Consider the following 11165-nt stretch of genomic DNA (forward strand, 5'->3'; position numbering starts at 1 on the left):
GTTACATATGTTTGCTGGAGGGCTGGGGTGAGTAGAGGGTTAACATTGGGAAGAGGAGAGGGTAAAATTCAAGAAATGGTGCAAAAGGAAAACTTCTGCAGCCTTTGAGTGTCACATGTGTATGCCTGTGTATGCTCTTCTTAAATCAGTGCAGGGAAGGAAATGTGCTGATAAGCTTTAATTAAAAAAAAAAAAAATAGGGTTTATTCTGATGCCTGGCCACTGATTTTGATAAAAGAAAATAACAGAGAAAGAAGAATATTTCTTTTACCACAGTCTGTCGTCACACCAGAAAACTATGTCCCTGGGTCCATAACATTTAAAACATTATCCATTTTGATTCAGACTAAAGTACCTGACAAAGAAAATGTATGAAACCAGGAGGGTAGAATTTTCATAAGCTTTTCAAATCACCACCCTTTAGGGAGCGCCTACTATGTGCAGGGTCTCTCTTCATTAGAGTCAAGTTCTTCACGCTGGAAAAAGCAGTGTACAACTTGGCAAACCGACAAGGTCCTAGCTACACACTGGTGGTGAAGTACCAAAAGCTACAGCATTAAAAAGGACAAAGTAGCAAAAGGAGCCTTCCATTACAGAAAGAAGGGGTGAAGTTAGAATTCCCCCCTTATACTTAGACCTGGATTAAATGCCCATCTATGAACTTAGCACCCAGGATGGTAATGCTAAGGGGGCACTGATTATAAGGTGGGGTTGCCCTGATTCCAAGGACAGAAGATAGATACTGAGGCTGCTGTGCCCGTGCAAGGCTCTGATTCTGTGGGCTTGGTTTTTTCTGGCATTAGTTTGGCCACCAAGCTCAAGTTTAGCCGTTAGGATTTCAAATTTAAAATGGCAACAAGGACTTCCCTGGTGGGGCAGTGGTTAAGAATCTGCCTGCCAATGCAGGGGACACGGGTTCCATCCCTGGTCCGGGAAGATACCACATGCCGTGGAGCAACTAAGCCCATGTGCCACAACTACTGAGCCTGCACGCCACAACTACTGAGCCCGCGTGCCACAACTACTGAAGCCCACGCACTCTAGGGCCTGCGTGCTGCAACTACTGAAGCTTGCGCGCCTAGAGCCCGTGCTCTGCAACAAGAGAAGCCACCACAATGAGAAGCTCGTGCACCACAAAGAAGAGTATCCCCCGCTCGCCACAACTAGAGAAAGCCCACGTGCAGCAACCAAGACCCAATGCAGCCAAAACAAACAAACGAAAAAAACAAAAAACAAAAAAACCCAAAAAACTGCCAACAAAGGGTCTCAGCCCTTTTCCTGCTTTGATAGGCTCAGCAAAAAACAATCACAAACCGCAAGTTCCTGTGGTCATTTCAGGGTCATGTGTAATTTTGGGTACACTCCATTCTCTCCCGGGAGAAAGCATATTAGAACATTAGAACGTAGGAGGGAAGGGTAACACTGCTGAAGATACTGTATCTCTGCACGTAAAAAGTTAACCCTCCACACGCCATGGTACCTACTGTAACCCCGATGGCAGCCAGGGTCACCCGACTGCTCAAGAGCTGGAGGGATCAGGCCCCCACTCTTCCGGCCTGATAAAGTCCAATGTCATTCTCAAGTTTTCACTCATCCCAAGGTAGCACACCCTCTTCTCTGAACTCTGTCCTTGATGCCCCAGCTGCGTGGGCTGTGCTACCCAGATGTGGAACTCATCTGGCATCTTCACTCATAGAAGTAGAGCATCTCTTTGTACAGGTGGCTTTAGCAAATGAGCCGAGAAGATGGAGGAGACTGGCGCTGCAGCAGCCTAGACATCTTGAATTACTTGGATTTTTGTAATGCTTTGGTTCTTTCTGGATCCCAGGCTCCAGGTCCTTTCTCCTTTCCCCTCCCCACCCCCATCATCTCCTCTCTCTCCCTCCCTTCCTCTCTCCTCCTCCTCCCTCCTCTCCCCACTTTCCCTTCCTTTCCTTGTCAGTTTTGTCTCTCAGGAGCAAACCTCAAATTCCTAAGGGAACAAAGAGATCAAGGCTGATACTGCCTCTTTCTGCTATCGCTGAAGGAAAAAACAATGTTTTCCCTTTTTTTCTTCTATTTACAGTCATTTTTTGGGTGAGGTTGCAGAGAAAGACAAGTAATGAGGGGCAGAGAAAGACAAGTAATGAGGGACAGGGAAGGACAGTTTGAGTCTTCAGGATTAGCAGGGAGACCTCAGAGACACCTGCCTTTACTTAGACACCCCAAGAAAGCCTGAGGGTCAGGGTGGCGGCGGGGTGCTTTAGGCACAGGCTCTGGAATCTGAGACTTGAATCTGGCTGCTTGAATCCAGCCGAAGCACTGTTGCCGGTGCCAAGAGGCAAGGCACTTCATCCTCGCCGAGTCCCGGGTTGGGTTCTTGGCCTGGAAAATGGAGTTGAGAATATATCCAACCTTCAACTCCAAAATTCAACCTCTGAAAGCAGGTTTTGGGTTTTTTTCCTACCTAGGTTTGGCAAAAACACTTTTGGCAGTAAAACCTCACCTGGCGTGAAGAAGCAGTCTTCTTCCTTCTGTGTCTGTTCACACGTCGTGCTGTAGGAATGTTCACATGGTTGAGTTCCAGGCCCCAAGGAAGGGGTTCATACCATGTGGTACATGCTCCATATGCACTCCCAAAATCTGAAAAATGCTGAATTGCAGAAACACAAGTGGCCCTTAGGCGTGGGATAAGGTTATCCACCTCGGAGGGTATTGGGGCATAGCTAATAGCTGTGAGGGGGTTAATGAGAACCAGCATGGTGTAATCACTCAGTGTTGGCCGCTTTCACCATCGCACTGTTCTCTTGAATGATAGTGGGAGGCTGTGTCTAGCTCCAGGAATAGCTACAAAACTTTGTGTTAGGAAGTACCTAAGACCCTGCAGGTTACACATCAGCTTATTTTATTTCTGTTGTTTATATTTATCTTGATTGTTGAATTTGCTTCCGATTTTCTTTTGGGGTGGTTTCTCAATGCCTTCTAACTCCACATTTTTATGAGGAAAAATAGCATTTTCTCCCGCCCCTGCCCCCCACCCATCTCTCTCTCTCTCTCTCTAGCACTTAAATGCCCTTTCTCCTTGATCACAGGGAACCAGAGAGCTGATTACTGATGCTGCTGCAGAGCCTGTCTCTGACAGTGGTGATTAATGGTCGAAAGATGCTAAATGTGAAACAGTAATTCAGGAAAGCTCTCAGGACATTTTCTCCGGAGCCAGGTGCTAAGGACTTCTCAACAGGGACAACTTAGTGGGGGAAATGGAAAATGAACACACACAATGTAAAACTTTGGCTATAAATATAAGCTGATTTGCAGGAGAGAGTACTATTTTGTTTGGTGTTTCCTCCATGGTATGGCCTGTTGCCTGAGGTAGTTAAAATTCTTTTTCCTGCATATAAACTTAGGAGCTTGGGTATGAGGAAGAATAAAGAGGGCTAAGCTAGAAGAGCTTGACTGATTGAAATAAAAAAGTAAACACTTTTTGTCCCATGGTGGTAAGATAATCAAGGTATCCTTCTATTGTAAGAAATACTGATGTTTAGTAAAAACAAAACAAAAGAAAAAACTGGCAGGAAGTTGTGGATTCATTTTGCCTGTTGAAGCCAGTTTCCCAAACTCTTGCTGAGTGGAGACTGCTTTCTGAGGATGCACTCCATGAAATATTTTAAGTTGTTAGAAGTATTTTTGGTTCTGTTTTTTGTTGTGTTTTGTTGTTTAGATTTTGGATTCTCAGATTCTAACATCTGAGTTTCTGTGTTGTTGTCTTCATCAAAAAAAAATGTAAATGAGTGAAGTAAATCATAGTAAGTGCAAAGGAGATGCAAACAGCAATGAGAACTTAAAGTTTTCACAATGTTTTACTTTGTAAACTCAGCCACAAGTCATTTCTTGCTGACAGCTATTTTAGAGGCTGAAGAAATAAATTTGTCTTGAGCACAATTGCTATGAATTTTTTTATATAATCCACATTTTCCCTCTTAATTGTCATGGCTTTCTGAGTTCTGAATGGCACACAGCTCCCCCACCTCCTCAGGTCATATTGTCTCAAGACAAATACAGAATGTGTAGAACATTAAAGCACTCACAATTGGTGTTACGGGAAAAGAAGGAAATCACAAAAGCTCTCTCCTTATCCTGTAACGGAAGAGCACAAGTAACCACATTTTTCTTGGCTTTCTCTAAGGGCACTCACAGCCCATGGAATCCACTTGAGAATAAATCAGTAACCACCCCCCCTCCCCACCATCCCTGTGATCAGGGCTGCATTTATTCAGTCCCCAGGTATGGAACCACAGCAGGCAAAGTCTGATCTTCCCCTCAAACAAAATAGGATTTAATTTCTTTTTGTTTCTTAAATGTCTTTTTAAATTTCTGAGTCTTTTGTTTCTTAATTTTTTTTTTTCATTCAGTGATTGTTTTTAATTTTGATTTTGTTCAAAGGTAAATCTAACTCCTGGTGTCTTCCTTCTTCTGTACTAAAAACACATGCATGACAATTTACCAAAGACTGAGGAGAAAATGGCTCATTCTTGAGTGACGTGTTCAGTAGCAGAAGAAGTTAGGATCTGGGAAGTTTCTTTATATGAAAGGGTCTGGAAGGTCTTTGTTTCAAGCTGTTTGAGTCCACTTTAGCCAGTCCAGGCACATTTGTTGTATCTAAACCTCTTTTCCTTTCCTTTCTTTTTAAATATGTGTTCAATATCTGATTTTATGAGCATCAGCCAATGTGCAGGATTCAGCTCAGCTCTAATGAGAATTCAAAGGTCATGATGGCACAGTCATCACCACTGGCAGTTTATAATCTAATGCAGAAAAGAGATTGACAAAATCTAATAGTAAGACAATATTTTGTGTCATGATAAAGGTACAGAGTGAAATGCTTAATTTAGGGAAGGCTTCATAAGAAAAGGGGCATTTAAAGGAGACTGATGGGTCAATAGTGAAAAGGGAAGGATATCAAGACTGAAGCCTTAAGTTCAGTGAACAGAGTATTCCAGTGTACCTAGAGCTCAAGGTATGTGTATAAACTAAGACCTTGTCCTAAAACAAAAAATCACAGTCTAGCGAGGGAGAAATGTAAATAAACGAATGAATGAGAGTACATTGGGCACCCTGAGTTACGCCCAAAGACCTTTGGAACATCGAAGAAGAAACCCTAACTGTGGTGGAGGCTGGGGGTTGGTTGGAAAGCTTCACTGGGGTCTGAATCTTGAAGGGGTAGTACTTTGCCCACAGAAATAAGAGAAAAGCATATGTAAGTTCCCCTTACCCTTTGAACTTGTAACAGACACACAACTTTTCTGGGGCTTTCTAAGGAAATTTTACTTCAAGATTCTGCTAGGCAGTAGTTCTCCCTTCTCTGAATTGACGTGTAAGGATGCCAAGTTCTGCTTTTTCTTTCCTTACTGATTTCTCTTAGTTTTTTCCTCTCACTGTTCTTATTGGTATTTATCACTTTTCTTTCCTCAGTAGAGCTCCATTTTCTTCTCAACCTGGACCCTGTAGGAAGCACCCATACTGTTTGGTCACCAGGCTGATGACCTTCCAGAGGTCACCATCTCAGGTTATCTTCCCCAGCATCCCTTCAGTTTCATTAAGCAAAACACCTAGTTGTTATAAATGCATGGTGGGACCCTTGCTTTCTATAGAATAGCAGTATAAGAAACGGCCTCAGGATTGCACCAGGAGATGGTGTTTCAAGTTGAGGCTCTAAAGTCAAATTGCTCAATTCTGCCACTTAGTAGATGTTTAATCTCAAACTAGTTACCCAATCAGTCTATGCCTCAATTTCCTTTTCTATAAAATGGAAATAATACAGTACCTACCTCACAGGGTTATTGTGAGAATTAAATGAGATAATCCATGGAGAGCATTTAGCACTGTGGTTAGGAAGGATGTAGTCACATTTTAATAAATATTAGCTATTATTTACATTTTTTGGCCAGCCATATAGCACCTTCTTGCTTTGTATGCTGTATGATGTCAACCTGCAATGGTCTATTTTATGTGTCACCTTGACTGGGCCACGGGATGCCCAGATATCTGATTAAACATTATTTCCAGGTGTGTCCATGAGGGTGATTCTGGAAGAGACTAGCATGAACAGGTGGACTGCATAAAGCAGATGGCCCTCTCCAGTGTGGGTGGGCATCATCCAGGCCATTGAGGACCAGGAACTGAACAGAAAGGCTGAGGAAGCTTGGGTCCTTGTCCTGCTGACTGAGCTGAGACACCAATCTTCTCCTGCTCTTGAGAACGCTCAAGGTTTTGAACCACACCATATGCTTTCTTGAATCTCCAGCTTTCAGACAGCAGATGTGGGACTTCTCAACTTCCATAATTGGCGTGAGCCAATTCCTCATAACAAATCTCTTTATATATATATATATATATTCCTATTGGTTCTTTTCTCTGGAGAACCTACTACACAGCTTTTCTAATCAAAGTGTAACCACTTTGCAGCGAGCGGCATCAGCATCATCTGGGAGCTCATTAGGAATACCTATTCTCAGGTCCCGCCTTGCAATTTTAACAAGACCCCTGAGTGAGTCCCAAGCACATTAGAGCATACAGTTCCCTTATTCCCCATGAAAACTTCTTGGTTGTATCAATGCTTTATCAACTATGGAACGGCCACAGCCTCACACCACAGACTGAAGATCAGCCAATTAAAGACAATTTCAGCCAAGACGCAGAGTCAACAAAGATGTAGCCCCATTTCAGATGGTGCAGTTCTAGGGAAATAAGTTATAAGGGTTTTTTAAGGCCTCACAATTTCAGAAAAATGAGAACAGGAGGAATAGATCACTACTCTGAATATAGTTACATACCACAGAGGAGGAGGGGAACTGGAGGGGAAGAGAGACCTAGTGACCAGGGACAGTGTTCTTTACCCTGCTCTTAAAAAGAGGCAACCTAGAAGAGCATCAAGGGAACAAGGGAGAGGAGTACCTGAGACTCAAGCATCTACTGAGGAAAGTTGACTAGACAGAGATAAGTAAGAACTAATGGAAGGCCGTTGAGCCAAGAGCTCTCACACTAACGTGGTTTCCTGTGGAGTTAACTTTTCACAAAGAAAGGGGAGAATGACAAGAACTTAAGATGTATTTTTCTTAATGGGATTGGCTGGGGTGAGGATCAAGACATTTGTTGGAAAAGTACTTACAGACAGTAGAACCATACCTGAGCTTTAGCTACTCACTACCTTCTCTTCCCTCCTCAGTTTTCCGAATGACTGAAAAAATACACATTACCTTCTCTCAAATGTTCAGATTTCCAGCCTGAGTCCTAATGGACAATTCAAGGGGACCAGGTAAACACTGAATGGATGTGATGGTAATCCTCCAAAGTTATTGGGCAATATCAGGACCAGATGAAATTGTACCCAATAAAAGTTGAATAAGTAGCAGGAAAAATGGGATTTCCTTACAATCATAAAAAAAAATGAAAAAACAATGTGACATGTAAAAGAAAGGTGGCACATAATACGTGTTAGAATAATAATTACTTCAGGAAATTAAAAACAATAGACTAGATTTCCTCCATCCTCTCAAAGGGATTTCAGTCCTGGTGAATGGAAAGGTGACCTGGCATGCTTAAAGAAATTGAAGGGGAGAATAGGATCAGTTTTGAAATGAAAATGGCTTTAGAAGCAGAGAAGAGAAGCATCAACATTGAAAAAAGATCAGAGATATGGAGGGTAAGCAAGAGAAGAACCACACAGCGGGCAGTGGAAAAATAGAAGGCAATGAAAGAAATTAACCAGGAGCATATAGAAATGAAGACCCAACACAAGGATGATTTGAACACCAGACGATGAAAACCTAGAATGAGCTGGAGCTAGATAATGCATCAATAACTTATGAACATACTGTTTTCCAAAACAAAACAAAGCAATGGCAGAGGAATGCATGCAGGGTTTTATCATTTATTTAAAGCTTAAAAACAGATAAACATTTCTATATGTATAACACATTGTGAGAATATAAAGCAATAGATGAGAATGATAAACTCCTAATTTGAAAGAGTGACTACCTCAAGGGATTGGGGAATGGAATCTGAAATGTATACACAGTGAGCTTTGATGGCATTGTTATGTTTTGTTTTTTTTTTTCAGGTAAGGTAGTGGGAGGATGGTTATTCATTGTATTATTATTTATAGCTCTTTGTTTTGTGCTTTTGAAGATGTGGTAGAACAGCCCTCCTCATACTTTATAGATGGGAGTGTAAATTCTATTAAATTATTTCTGGAGCTCAGTGAGCATTTTCAAAATTCATATTCAGGCATTCCTTTATTCAGATTTCTTCTATTATATCTTAAAATTTTTATATTATAAAATATTTAATGTATACAACGAGGTTTAAAGAAAACCTTTAGAAATTCTAATTGTAGTTGAATTAATTTTATATTCTTTTTGAAAGGATTAACATTTTAATGACAGTGAGTCTTTCCACATAGGAGATGAAAAATACCACAATAGCTGATCATATTTGGTTTCTAAGGTTTGGATGAGAAAGCCAAATATCTGTTCTCAAGAGTTGAGAAACCAAAGAATTTGTTCAAATTTTCTGAATATATTCGGCTCCTTAACTGTATAGTGAGAATTGAGATCAGTAAGGAGTACTATCTGAACTGTAATTTGTTATTTTGCAACCTAAACTCTCTGCAGTAAAATGAACTGGGCCCAGACTCTTTCTAATGGTAGATTGTTCACGATATTCTAATTTCTTCTTTGGTGAAGAAGAGAGGGAAAATGTTATTTTTGTTTTACATTGTCTTTTTTGTATTATTTATATCTCCATATCCTTGCTTATTTGTATCTGCTTGATTCATCAAATTCTCATGCAAAATCATACCCACTATGGCTGTGATTTTTAAGATGGTTATACCTGTCTTTGTCAGAGTTTTTTGCTTTATGTATTTTGCTGCTGTAGTTTTTGGTGTGCAGGAATTCATTCATTGTACTTGTAGATGTCATAATATGCCTCTTTTCCTTGCTTAATGGTCTTGATCTTGAATTCTTCTTATCTTATCTTGATTCTGCCATTTCTGCTTTCTGTTTGCCTACATTTGCCTGGTGTAATTTTCCACATGCCTTTATTTTCAAGCTTTCTTTATCATTCTGTTTTAGGCGTGTTTCTTGAATACCACATTGGGCTGGTATATCTGTTAGGATAATTTGGGTTGCAAATAATGTGCACTGGTTTCAAAAAATAGAGGAAGATATATTTGCTCTTATAAAGTTGCAGGATAGGTTTCGTTTCAAGCATGGCTTGTTTCGGTTTTGCTGCTTGATTTCTCTCAGTTCTTTCAGCTCTGTGCTCCTTTGTGTGTTGGACTGCTTCTCTCATGGGAGCAAAATGGCCAGAGAGGTCCCAGGCATCCCATGTGTTTATACCTCACAGTCCAGAGAATGAGAAAACTCCTCTTCTGAAAACCTTGAAAACTCTTTAATCACATGTCAAACCCTAAAAAAAAAAATCACTATGACCAATGGTGTGCCATGCCCCATTGAGTCTGGGCCTGTGTTATTCATCCTTGAACCAACCACTTTGGTGAGGAGATTGGTATCATGATAAATGGTTAGTTTGGGTGAATTAAGGCTCAAGCCTAAAGCTGAAATTTGAGATTAATTCCCACCCAAGCTAATGTGCTATTATTCAAGAGAACAGAGTAAGTAAGTACTGTAAAGAAGTTAGCACAATTCTCACTATTGCATAACAATATAATTCTACATCTTCAGAAGCCAAATGGATCAACTGATAAAACATACCAGAAATAATTAGAAATAATGAGTAAGATTGTTGTTGGAATATTAGTATTCATAAGGGAAAAATCAATAGTTTTCCTGTCACAAAGAATAACCAATTAGAAAATATAATTGAAGAAAATATTAAGTATAAAATATATTGGAATATATTTATTAAGAAACATGCAGTATTTATATGAAAACATATTAACTTTGAGATTTAAGATGTTTCTGGCTAGAAGAACTTAATTTTGTAAAGATGTCTGTCCTCTTTAAAATACTCTCTTTGGGGTGTGTGTTTGGGGAGGGAGGTTTGGCAGTTGAGACAAAAGATTTAAAAGTGCATCTGATGAAATGAATTATGCTATACTATCCAGAAAATTTCTAAAAAACAAAACAAAACAAACAAAACAAAAAAACCCCAAACCAGGTATAATGGGCCTTTGAAGAAGAAGAAAGCCTTTTCTCACCAGATATATAGACATAGTATAAAGCTACAGTAATTAAAAGCAATGGAGTGCTGGTGCAAAAACAAATAGAGAAAAATAGTTAAACACAATGGAAAAATCCAGAAAAAGACTAAAGTAATATAAAGATGGCTTAGCACATTAACACATTAACAGAGTGTGTGTGTAAATCCAAGAGAGTATATGAATTATTCAATATATAATTAGACAATAATTAGTTATTTGAGAAAAAATATAAACCAGATCCTTATCTCACAGCTCATACTAAAATCAGTACCAGATGGAATTTAACTGTAAATTGAAGTAGAGTAGGTCTTTTTATGAATGATGGGGAAAGCAATCAAGAAATATGACTATATAGTTTTTAATTTTTGTATGTGAAAACAAATACATTAGCAAACAATCCTTTCCCTCTAGCTAAGAAAACTAAAATCTTGACAAAATTTTAAGAGAAAAAAACCATTTAAATCACCAGTGAGCTAATAAGTCAAAGAAAAGAAGGAAAAAAAAAAAGAAAAGAAAAGAAAAGAGAACTGAGCTTTGCATGTGGGACTGCTTTCCCCTAGAGGCATCTGCCAATTTTGGAAGTTAAGTGGGAGGCTGATAAGGTGAGCTGAGCCTTTAAAGATGCTTAGGTCTAGGGGAGGAAAAGAAGTTCAATGCTGCCAAGGAGGGAAGCATTGGTAAACTCACAGATTTTAGGTTGGGACTCCAAACTAAAGAGCTACATTCCATGAATAAGGATGGTCCTGAAATAGATCTTCCCCAGAAGGGACTGATTTTGTCATTTAATTATTGAATTAGCATAATTCAGGATTGCTAGTGTCCCTAGCCACCAGTCATAAGCAAACAAAATCTCTGAAGGAAGGTAACATCCTAGTCTCAAATTACCTCTTACCACTTTTCACATGCAATATCTGACATTCAGTCAAAAATAACCAGACATACAAGGAATCAAGACAGTGTA

This window comes from Eubalaena glacialis, chromosome 11, assembly GCF_028564815.1.
Source record: "Eubalaena glacialis isolate mEubGla1 chromosome 11, mEubGla1.1.hap2.+ XY, whole genome shotgun sequence".
Classification (NCBI taxonomy): domain Eukaryota; kingdom Metazoa; phylum Chordata; class Mammalia; order Artiodactyla; family Balaenidae; genus Eubalaena; species Eubalaena glacialis.